Genomic DNA, 9,734 nt, shown 5'->3' with positions numbered 1-9,734 from the left:
AGATTTGCAGATACCTCCATGCCTGCCCCAAGTTCTCCATAACAATTGTTCACTGTCAGCTTTTGATTACATTGCTTTTTATCTTTACACTTCAGTATTGTTACAAACCCTAGCGCTAGTCAAATTACATCAGTTATTCCCTTTCTGGCGCTGGGAGGACGAAGGGAAGGTGGCGTGACGGTGAGCAGCACCCACCAGCCCCTTGCAGGGGTTTACCGCTGCCATGGGATGCATTCAGCATTGTTAACCAAGGCTTTGGGCTTCTGCGGAACCACTGAATTGCTCCAGAACCGCTTTCAAATTCGTTTCCTGAGACAATTTGTGATGGGAATGTTCTGAATAAACTTTCTGTTGACTCTGATGGCAATTTTTCCAGCCCAGCGCCTGGCAGCCGCCTGGTTTTGCTGCTCCAGCAGCAGGAGTGAGCGATGCCCGGGGCCCCGTCTCCCACACGGGGCAACGCTGGATGAACTGCTGCCTCCAGAGCTTCCCCAGGGACAACCGGGCTCCCACCTCCACATCCCCAGAGCCTTGACCCCACAGCGCTGCTGGCAAAGGGGCTGCTGTGGTCACCACTGCTGGCTCCTCCCGTGCCATTCCCTCCCAGCCCCGTTTCTGCCCCGGCAGCTCAGCGCGGGTGACACGCAGATGGATGGTCCCTGTCATCGCCCCCGTCCTGCCCCGAGGAGGTGTCACCGTGATTTATGGCACTATCTGCGGCGGGCTGTGGTGCGCGCCGGGGGAGCAGCCACGCCGTGCCGTGGGGCGCCGGGGGGACGCCGCCATCCTGGGGACTCTGCCAGGCACTGCACGTCCCCAGGGTTGGGTCCGAGGGTACCAGTGCTGTCCCCATGGGTGCTGCGGGGACTGTGGGCGCTGCCAGCTCATCCTGCAGGGTCATGGGTGCTGGGGGGTAAATAAATCCCAGAGGGAGATATGTAAGGGATATCAGCCCCCCGCCGCCACTGCGCCCGCGGTGACCAGGCAGTGGCTTCTCTGGTGGCTGCTAAGCCCACAGCAGCCATCCCTGTCTCACCAGCCTCCTCCTCCTCTCTCAGGGCCGAGATTCCCAATGGGACTGAGCAGGAACAGGTGGGAATGTCCCAGGGAGCTGCCAGCACTCACCTGAAAGTCACACAGAAGCTGCAATGTCCCCAGTCTCAGGGACCTCACCCACTGCTGCCCCATACACCTCCTGTTTTATTTTCTTTTCACAGCTGAAGCCAAGGGCAGGTTTTGCCCAATATCTCCGATATTGGTTCTTTCCCACTGGGAGAACATTTTGTATAAAATTCAAGAGAAATGGCTGCGGCCGGCGCTGCCAGCCGCCAACCCAGGGCTACTTAGAAATTGCCTCGGTTAAATGAAATCGAAATAAAATCAGAGACGTGTTTGACATGCAAAGGCGAGCGGCGGCAGCACGTGGGTCCCCCTCAGCCCCTGCCAGCCCTGTTCTATCCCCATCCCACCGACTGGCTGTGGGGCAATACTGGGGTGCTGGGGACCCCGACCCCGCTCCCTGTACCCACTGGCTGCCACCACTGTGCTGCTGCCTCCCCCGAAAAGTGGGGGCCCAGATTTCTTTGCTTTCAGTGATTTTTGCCAGGCATAAGTATGATTAACACATCAAAAGGCTGTTTTGCTTTGCTTAACAATATTATATGCTTAACTGCTTCATTAATTGAATCATGGCAGTGTTTGTTTGTTCAGGTTGGGTTCATTGTAACAAGTCTATCTTATTTTGACTACTTTTCTGGTTTATTAGTATTTTTTAATGCTGGCTCTGCCTTGCAGCACGTCGGCAGGGCTGGGCAGGGAAAGCAGCTGATGGACATGAGGCAGGAGCAGGTTTTCAGCTGTGAAATCCTGGCTCCCGGCTTTGCCCGGGCACCTGTGGCTGGGACTGGGCCACCACATCCAGGACAGGGCCACCAGTGCAGGGACAGGGCCACCAGTGCCAGTGCCTTGCCCACCCTGTGCACGCAGTGCTGTCCCTCCTGTCCTGCAATCCCAGGTGAGTGCTCCGTCCCCAGGTGCCCTCAGTGTCCCCAAGCACTCTGCTGCTCTGGGTATCGCTGAGCATGCTACTGTCTTCGGTGTCCCCAAGCATCCTACTGCCTTTGATGTCCCCAAGCATCCCACTGCTCTGGGTGCCCACATCCTTCTTGCCTTCAGAGGTGTCAGATCCCCCTGTGGGGCTGGGAGCTGGGTCAGGTGCGTGGTCACCCACTGGGGACATGCAGATCCGGGTTCCTCAAAAGACACAATTGGGCTGTGGGGACCGCAGGGATGGTTGGGGAAGTACGAGCATATCTGGGGAGGGCAGCTGGGGACACAGCATGAGGACAGTGACCCTGTGGCAGGACACAGTGACTGGGTCCTTACGCACCAAAGTGCTGCGTGCTTAGCTGAGGTGCTACTAACTGAATGCTGTATGGTTTTCATTGCATTATGTCCCTGCTCCGGTTTTGCTCCCACGGCTGGTGTTCCAGCTGTGGCTGGGGACAGCCTGGGACAAGGTCCTGGTTGGATGGGAAGCAGAGGGAGCCCCAGCATCAGGAGGAGACGGGCTCTGGAAACCCAGACAGCAAATAATCTGGATATGAAAAGAGCTGCTGATGCCTCATTAGCAACTTTGAAAAGCATCCAGTGTAAAAAAACCCTCTGCCCTTGCATTTGGTGTTTGCTGCTCATGCCTCCTCTTGTCCTTGATTAATTAGGACATTTGCATGTAAATTGGCTCCAAGCTCCTTCAGAGCAGTGGTTCTAGCCTGTCCCCACCTGAAACTCCCCCAGTCTTCACCCACTGTCCTGGAAGGACTGGGAATGCATGGCACAGCCTGGCATATTGAGCTTGGAAACATATTCTCCTCCAGCTCTGCAGTGACCAGCTCGAGCCATCGATGTCTGCAGGGCTGGGACATGGAGCAGGGACACTGGGCAGGGACACAGAGCTGTGATATAGGATAGGGAAACAGGGCAGGACAGGGAGCTGGGACATGGGACATGGAGCAGGCACACAGGACAGGGAGCAGGGACACAAGGCATGCCAGGGAAACCAGGGCAGCCGCCAGCCCCACGGTGCCTGGGACCCGGTGTGCCACTGCTGTGTGTCACACGCTGGCTCCGCGACGCTGCCCTGTCAGCACGTGAGCGGCTCCGCGATGCCGACTCGGCTGTTTATGGTACAAAGGCATTTACAATTGTTTGAACAAGTTCCCCGCTCGCGCCTGCGTTCCCTCGGGACTTCATTTTCAAAAACAAACGCATTTGCTGGATGCATATGGAAAAGCGCCTCTCAGTCGGGCAATCCGTCTGGCTGTTTGATGTCTTGTTCCCACATCGTGTCATTTTAAAAGGCAACATTTTGTTAATGGAAAACACTCCGTGGCCCTTCCCTCTCCTCTTTCGCAGCCTTGGTGGATGCAGGATGGGACAGGGGACCAGCCGTGTTCCAGCCGGGCTGTCCCCATGCCACTGCCACTGCCATCCTCACCCTGTGACAGTGGTGACAATAGGCACTGGAGATATTAAACACCTCCAGAACTGCGGGAGGAAGGGCAAGCCAAGTGGGGGTATTTTTAGCCGGGTATGATGTGCCACTGCCAGCCCCTTGGTGAGGGGGCAGCCGGCACCGGGCACGGAGCTGCTGGCAGCGGGGGTGGCCGGGTGCTGATGCTTGGATGAAGCCGATTTTAAAAACCCAGCGTGTTGCAGACGGCAACGCTCTCCCGGCACAATGAATTCCCCCAGTCCCTGCTAATCAGAAGCGATTGCTTAATTGGCACTTTTCTGCCTGGCTGGGGTCTCTGCCAAAGGAGCCCTGTCGCTCCTGGCAGCCACAGCCCGAAACCTTCTCAGCCAGCAGAGCAGCCCAGGGCGGGTGACGGAGCAGGGACACACGGGGACAGGCAAGGTGACGGGGAGGGCTGGGGCCACCGATGCCGCCTGGCCTTGATCACATCACTTAGCCTTGGAAGTGTCCCCTTGCTGGTGTCACCACCCCTCGCCCTCAGGCAGAGGTGACGCTGGATTGCGGGTGGCGGGGCTCGGCGTGCCAGCGCCCGGCGGGACGGTCGGGCTGTGGATGCCATGCACGGGAGTGACGCTGGCGTGAGCCTCCACTTGTGTCGTTCCCAACCTGCCACCGCGAATCAAAGGAGCTGCCACGCACGCCGCAGCCCTTTCTTCTCATATCACTCACACCACTTCCACGCTGCATTGTGACAATGGGGTATAATTAAGGTGTCAGCATATCATTTAGCCTTTTCAATATAAAACCAGGAGACAGGCTGGGAAATCTGTAGTCTTCTTTAATGAGGAATGAAGGAAAAAATAGAGGAGAAGAGGAGATAGCGACTTGGCGAGACAAAAGGCCCCGTGGTGGCATAGGGCTTTGGATGACGCGGTGCCACTGCCAGGCACTGCCACAGCCCTGCTCTGCGGGCCACAGCGCTCACCAGCTGCCACAGGTGCCTTCACTCTGCTGGCCTGCGGCTCCATTAATATTTTTCCCAGACCCCATTCCCAGCAGTTTTCAGACGGGGCAAGTCCGGCCACACAGCTCTGCCAAAAGCAGAGTGTCTCTGCTCCCCCATGCCATCCCATGGGCACCGCACCATGTTGTGATCTGGGGGGCAGCAAGGAGTTCAACGCCATCAATAATCCCTGCCTGGCTAGAGAAAGCGCTTTCCTGAGGAATAAATTCTCGCTGCATCAAAAGGAAGCTACAAATCAACGCACTAGTCTCCCGTTCCTAATGACGGGAACTCGTCTCGCATTAGCAGGATACCGGGGACTGCAGGGCTGGGGCTGTGCCCCAACCTGGCCGTGAGCATCATCTCCTCCATAACCAGGGACCACAATTAATGATGGGGTTAAACAAGTGGGACGAGCAGCCCCGGTGGCCACACTCACCCCACTGCTGCGTGCCAGACCTCAGAGCCATGTGTCAGAGGACATGGCTGCACACGCCTCATCCTGCTGCTCGCCAGAGCTGGGGGTGGTTAGTTTTTTATTTTTTATATTTTTATTTTGATTAATTTTTCTTTTCTAATGATCCCTCTCAACTTTTCTATATGGTGCATCTCTGCACCCCCAGCCGGGACGGCTGGGCCCCCTCCAGTGCCCAGCTGTGGTTCAAAGCAGGGCCGCAGTGATGCCACCGCCGCGGTGGCCCCGGCGCAGCCGCTCGTCTCCGTCCCGGCCTTTGTCTGCGCCAGCTCTGGCTTCCAGGGCAGTTTGGGCGAGATGGATGTGCGGCCCCGCCGAGGCAGACGTGTTCCAGGCGAGATCCCGGGAAGAGGTTTCCTTAGCAACAATAATGGAGCGTGAGCGAGAGAAAAGCTCTCCCAGCTCCGCTCCCTCCTCTGGGGACCCCAAGCGGGTTTGGGTACCACCGATACCAGAAGCGCTTTGACAATCACCAGCACGGGACTGGAGCTGCCACCACGGGCCCTGACAGCAGGGTTGGCCCTGGTGGGGTCTGTGCCGTGCTCCCCGGTGCGTGCGTGCCAGCACCGCCTGTGCCGGGCAGCCCAGCCACAGGCAAGAGCGGTGGCCCCGGCATCGCCCGAGCATCCCTGCAGCCTCAGAGCATCTTTCGCCTCCCAAACGTTCAAGGTGCCTCTACTTGTGGGGATGTGGATGAGCCGGGAGCATCCCTCCGGCCTCGGAGGTTCCCAGCAGTCCCCACCACCGGCCACTGGTGTGGGACAAGTGGTGGCGATGGCAGGTGCTGGGGCGGTTGCTGGTGAGGACGGTGGTGGGACAGGCGCTCCCCTCCACAGCCCCGGCAGCGCTGCCTGTAATTGCTAATCTGAGTTTTTAATTCTCTCGTTTGAACTGTGTTTCTCCCCTTTCACCTCTCCTGTAATGAAATCCCTGGTGAAGCCGGGGAGCTGGGGGAGCCCAGGAGATGCTGCTCGGTGCACATTCCCCCATTAGCCTGGGGGGGGGCGTTTAATGGGGCTCAGCCAAAATACAATGGATCAAAGGCTCTTGTTCAGTTTGGCATCACTGGGCCAGCATCAGTGCTCTGGAAAATCTCTGCTGGAGCGAGGGACAGAGGGTGGCTCTGCAGGGATGGCCCCTGCCCCTTGTCCTGGGTCCGGCGGGACCCCCAGGCCACAGATCCCCCTCATCTCCCTCAGTTGCGGCGGTTTTCCAGTCTTGACACAGAGCGATGGCGATGCCCCGTCCTCCCGGCTCGCCAGGCAATGGCACTGTGCCTCGAATCGCAATTACAGGAAATAAATCCTATTAGAAGGACTTTTACTACCGCATGCGCCTCATTACAATCTGCCCAAACCCCCGGCTCCTGGGATTGCCGCTGTAATGAGGCCGGGATGGATGGATGCTGGAAAATTAATGCTTATACAAGTTAATTTGGTTTTATTAGCACGCGTCGGCTCACAGAGGGGATGGCGGGGGGGGGTGTCACCCCCCGGAGTGGCACAGGGATGGGGACTCCCCCCGTGGGAGCAGCACCTGGCCAGGCAGCTGGACCACTGTGTGTCATCGTCCCCAAGCGGCCACCACCCGCCTGCCCTTGGCCTTGGGGACACCCCTGTCCCCCGCAGCGGCCAGACACGCATCCTCCCAGCAGATGGTGGCGAGGCACCCACACACCGGACGAGGTCACGTCTCATTAATAAAGGCTAATTAAGAGGAAAACATCAAAAACAGGGGATGGACTTGTGCTAAATAATCCACATCGGTGTTAGTAATTAACTTGTTGGTGCTGTGATGGCTCCAGCACTCAGTGTGGCACCAGGGGGTCATCGGGGGCAACCCCATCGCTGTCCCCTGCCCTGTGGCCACCAAATGTCCCCTCACCCAGTCCTGTGGCACAAATATTGACAGCAGTACCCATGGGGACAGTGGGGCCTTCCTCTGGCTGGGAAAATATAGATCTCACTGTTAATAATACATACATTTATTAAAATTAAACCACCAGCAGATATTACATCCAGCAGCACTGAATTATGGATAGACCTCATCCCCAACCTTTGTTTTTAATTAAAAAGCCCCTTTCAGTAATTCCATTAAAGCAGCAGCTTATGTTTTCTTTCTCTTCCCCTCTTTAAAGCGTGCAATCCGGCAGCATTTGGGTTGCGCTGATGAAACGTCTTTGAAGTTTCATGAATTGCTGATGTAATTGAATAAAAATAATATTAAGGAGAGAGAGAGAGAGAGAGGGGGAGAGACTTTTCTCTAAACCTAAATCCTAATGAAATCACCTTACTGCGCCGAGCAGAGTGACAGCGAGACGCTGGATTTGTGCATATTCCCCTAATCCTAAACCCATTAGCCAGGAGACTCCGTGCGAACCACACGTTGCGGATTACGGCCAGAAAAAAAGGCTTCGACAAAAACCTGAACCTCCCTTTAATTGCTGCGGGGAGGCGCAAAGCTGCGCGACCCCCCGACGGCGGGAGCTGCACCGAGCGCGCTGGGGCTCAGAGCCCCCGACCGGCCCCCTCGCCGCACTAACGAGCCCCTCGCAAGCGCTTCATTAGTGCTTTCCTTGGGAACCGTGCGACCCGCAGTTAAGGTGGAGGGCTTTCCAATTATGTTGCTGTGCGCCGTTATTAATGGAAATATTAATTTTGCATAAGTGCATCTTTCCACTCCTTAAAAAAAAGGATTATTTTAAAAGCAGCTGGAAGGCAGCACTGGGCAGCTGCTGCGGGACTGTGATGGTGCTTCCAGTTGCACCAGTACCTGCTGCCCACTGGTCCCAGCGCCCCACAGCAGTGCTGGGCTCCTTTCCCTCACCTGCTCATCCCAGCCCGCTGGAGCCCGGGGCCGCCCACACTGCAAGGATGCTCCCGTTACCGGGGCCGTGCCGGAGGGGTTGGCTCGGTTCCTCCGTCAGGTGTAATTGCAGCTTCCACCTCGCGCAGCGACGGCCCAACGTCTCCTGCTCCTTCATCGTAATCACCCTTAATGCATTGTACCAGCCGCCGTTAACCAAACGATAATTGCAACATCGATCTTGCAAAACATCACCGGTGGCTCCAGCCAGCAGAGCGCAGAGCCCGGGTGACGTGCCACCTCCCATGTGTCCCCACGTCGGGACGGGGACCACGCTCACTGGGATTGGGAGGACCAAGTCACTTTTCCCTTCTTCTCTCTCCTAATTTCTTTCTTCCCAATTTAAACTCCTCTCCAGGATAATGCAATAAAGACATGAAGCACCTAATTTTCATTGGGGGACAACAGACACAACGGTATATTTACCCAGTCGTACCATTATGAAATCCTACAATTAAGGCTTCAATCAGATAAATGCAATTACATAATACGATCTTATACGATATAATTAAAAACATCTGCAATCAAACCGAAGCCGATGGTACAGTAATCCTTAATCAGAAATTACCCACCAGCAGCTCTGGTGGAGAGGCTCCATCCTGGAATCTGGTGGGACAAGGCAGCAGCGTCACAGTCCCCTTTGGGCACAGCCACGAGGGGAGGATGACACGTGGCTGTGGGTGACCACGGGTGACCGTGGGGAGCCAAAAGGAGCTTCTGGGCCAGCTCGTCCCATCCCAGCCTTGCCCCGCCTGCCTCCCAGTGAATCCCATGGGCCCAGAGCCACAAGGGCTCGATGTTCCCTGCTCCCCAGTTCACACCCAGACCAAAATCCCACCAGTGCTGGCATGGAGACATGGGGACACCGTAGCACAGAGAGGTACAGGTTGTGCGGCAGACGGGGGTTCACTCGCGGGTCCCCCCAGCCCTGCCGGGGTGTTGGGCTGGCAGCCCCTGCGAAGTGCCCGGGGATGCTCCCTGGATGCGCACATGGGGATGGGCTGAGCATCACTGTCTGGTTTTGGTTGCACTGGCCACACCAGCTCCGTCATCCCCGTGCCGGGACAGCTGAGCTGTGCCAGGAGTGGTGCGGGATGGGTGGGCTGCGTGCCCAGCTCTGGCTGCAGCCCCCTGGCTGGCACCAAATGAAGACAAATGGGCTGGGTGACACATTAGCATCCATTAACGGCAGCGCCACACCGATGGAGGGACGCACTGACACCGGCAGGAGCAGCGGCGGCTCCCAGGCTGGTGTGCAGAGCACCGCAGCCCCCATCCCAGCACCCATCTGCGGGGTCCAGGGGTGCTGGGGGACTCAGCGGGGCTGGTGCATTGATGTTTTTGGGGGTGCAGATGTGACCCCCCCCGTATGTGCCAACCCATTTCTCAGCTGTCTCGGGCATTCCCCGGACAGAACACGGCACTTACCGGCATGCCGGCGCCAGCCATCGGCAGCCGATGCTCAGCCAGTGCGGTGTCTGTGCCGCAGCTGCCCCGGGGGGATGGGGGGCGAGGTGGAAACACTGACCCTGCCAACCTTTTCCACCCCCTGACCTTTCCTGAGCCCCTCTCGGAAATGCCACGGAGCTCCTCTCCCGGCCGGATTAAATGTCAGGGAAGGTGCATTGAATATTTCCAGCCGCTAAGCCGGGTCCTTGCAGGTGGGTTTCCCCAGCACAAGGGCTACAATCCTGCCTGTCCCCATCCCTGCCCCTGTCCCCATCCCTGTGGCACCCCGGCGCAGGGCTGAGCCGGCTGCGCTGCCGGGACAATCCGCGCTCGGCTGGCTGCAAAGCGTTTAAGCAGAATTGAGTGTGTGTTCAGGCACTTTCAAACACAAGTAATCTTCATCTGGGAGACGGAAAGTGAAATATGTTATTGCCGGCCGCAGTAAATTACCCGTGCCAGCCCTCGCG

Source organism: Nesoenas mayeri (genome assembly GCF_963082525.1).
Source record: "Nesoenas mayeri genome assembly, chromosome: 17".
Taxonomy (NCBI): domain Eukaryota; kingdom Metazoa; phylum Chordata; class Aves; order Columbiformes; family Columbidae; genus Nesoenas; species Nesoenas mayeri.
This window is presented reverse-complemented; position numbering follows the sequence as displayed.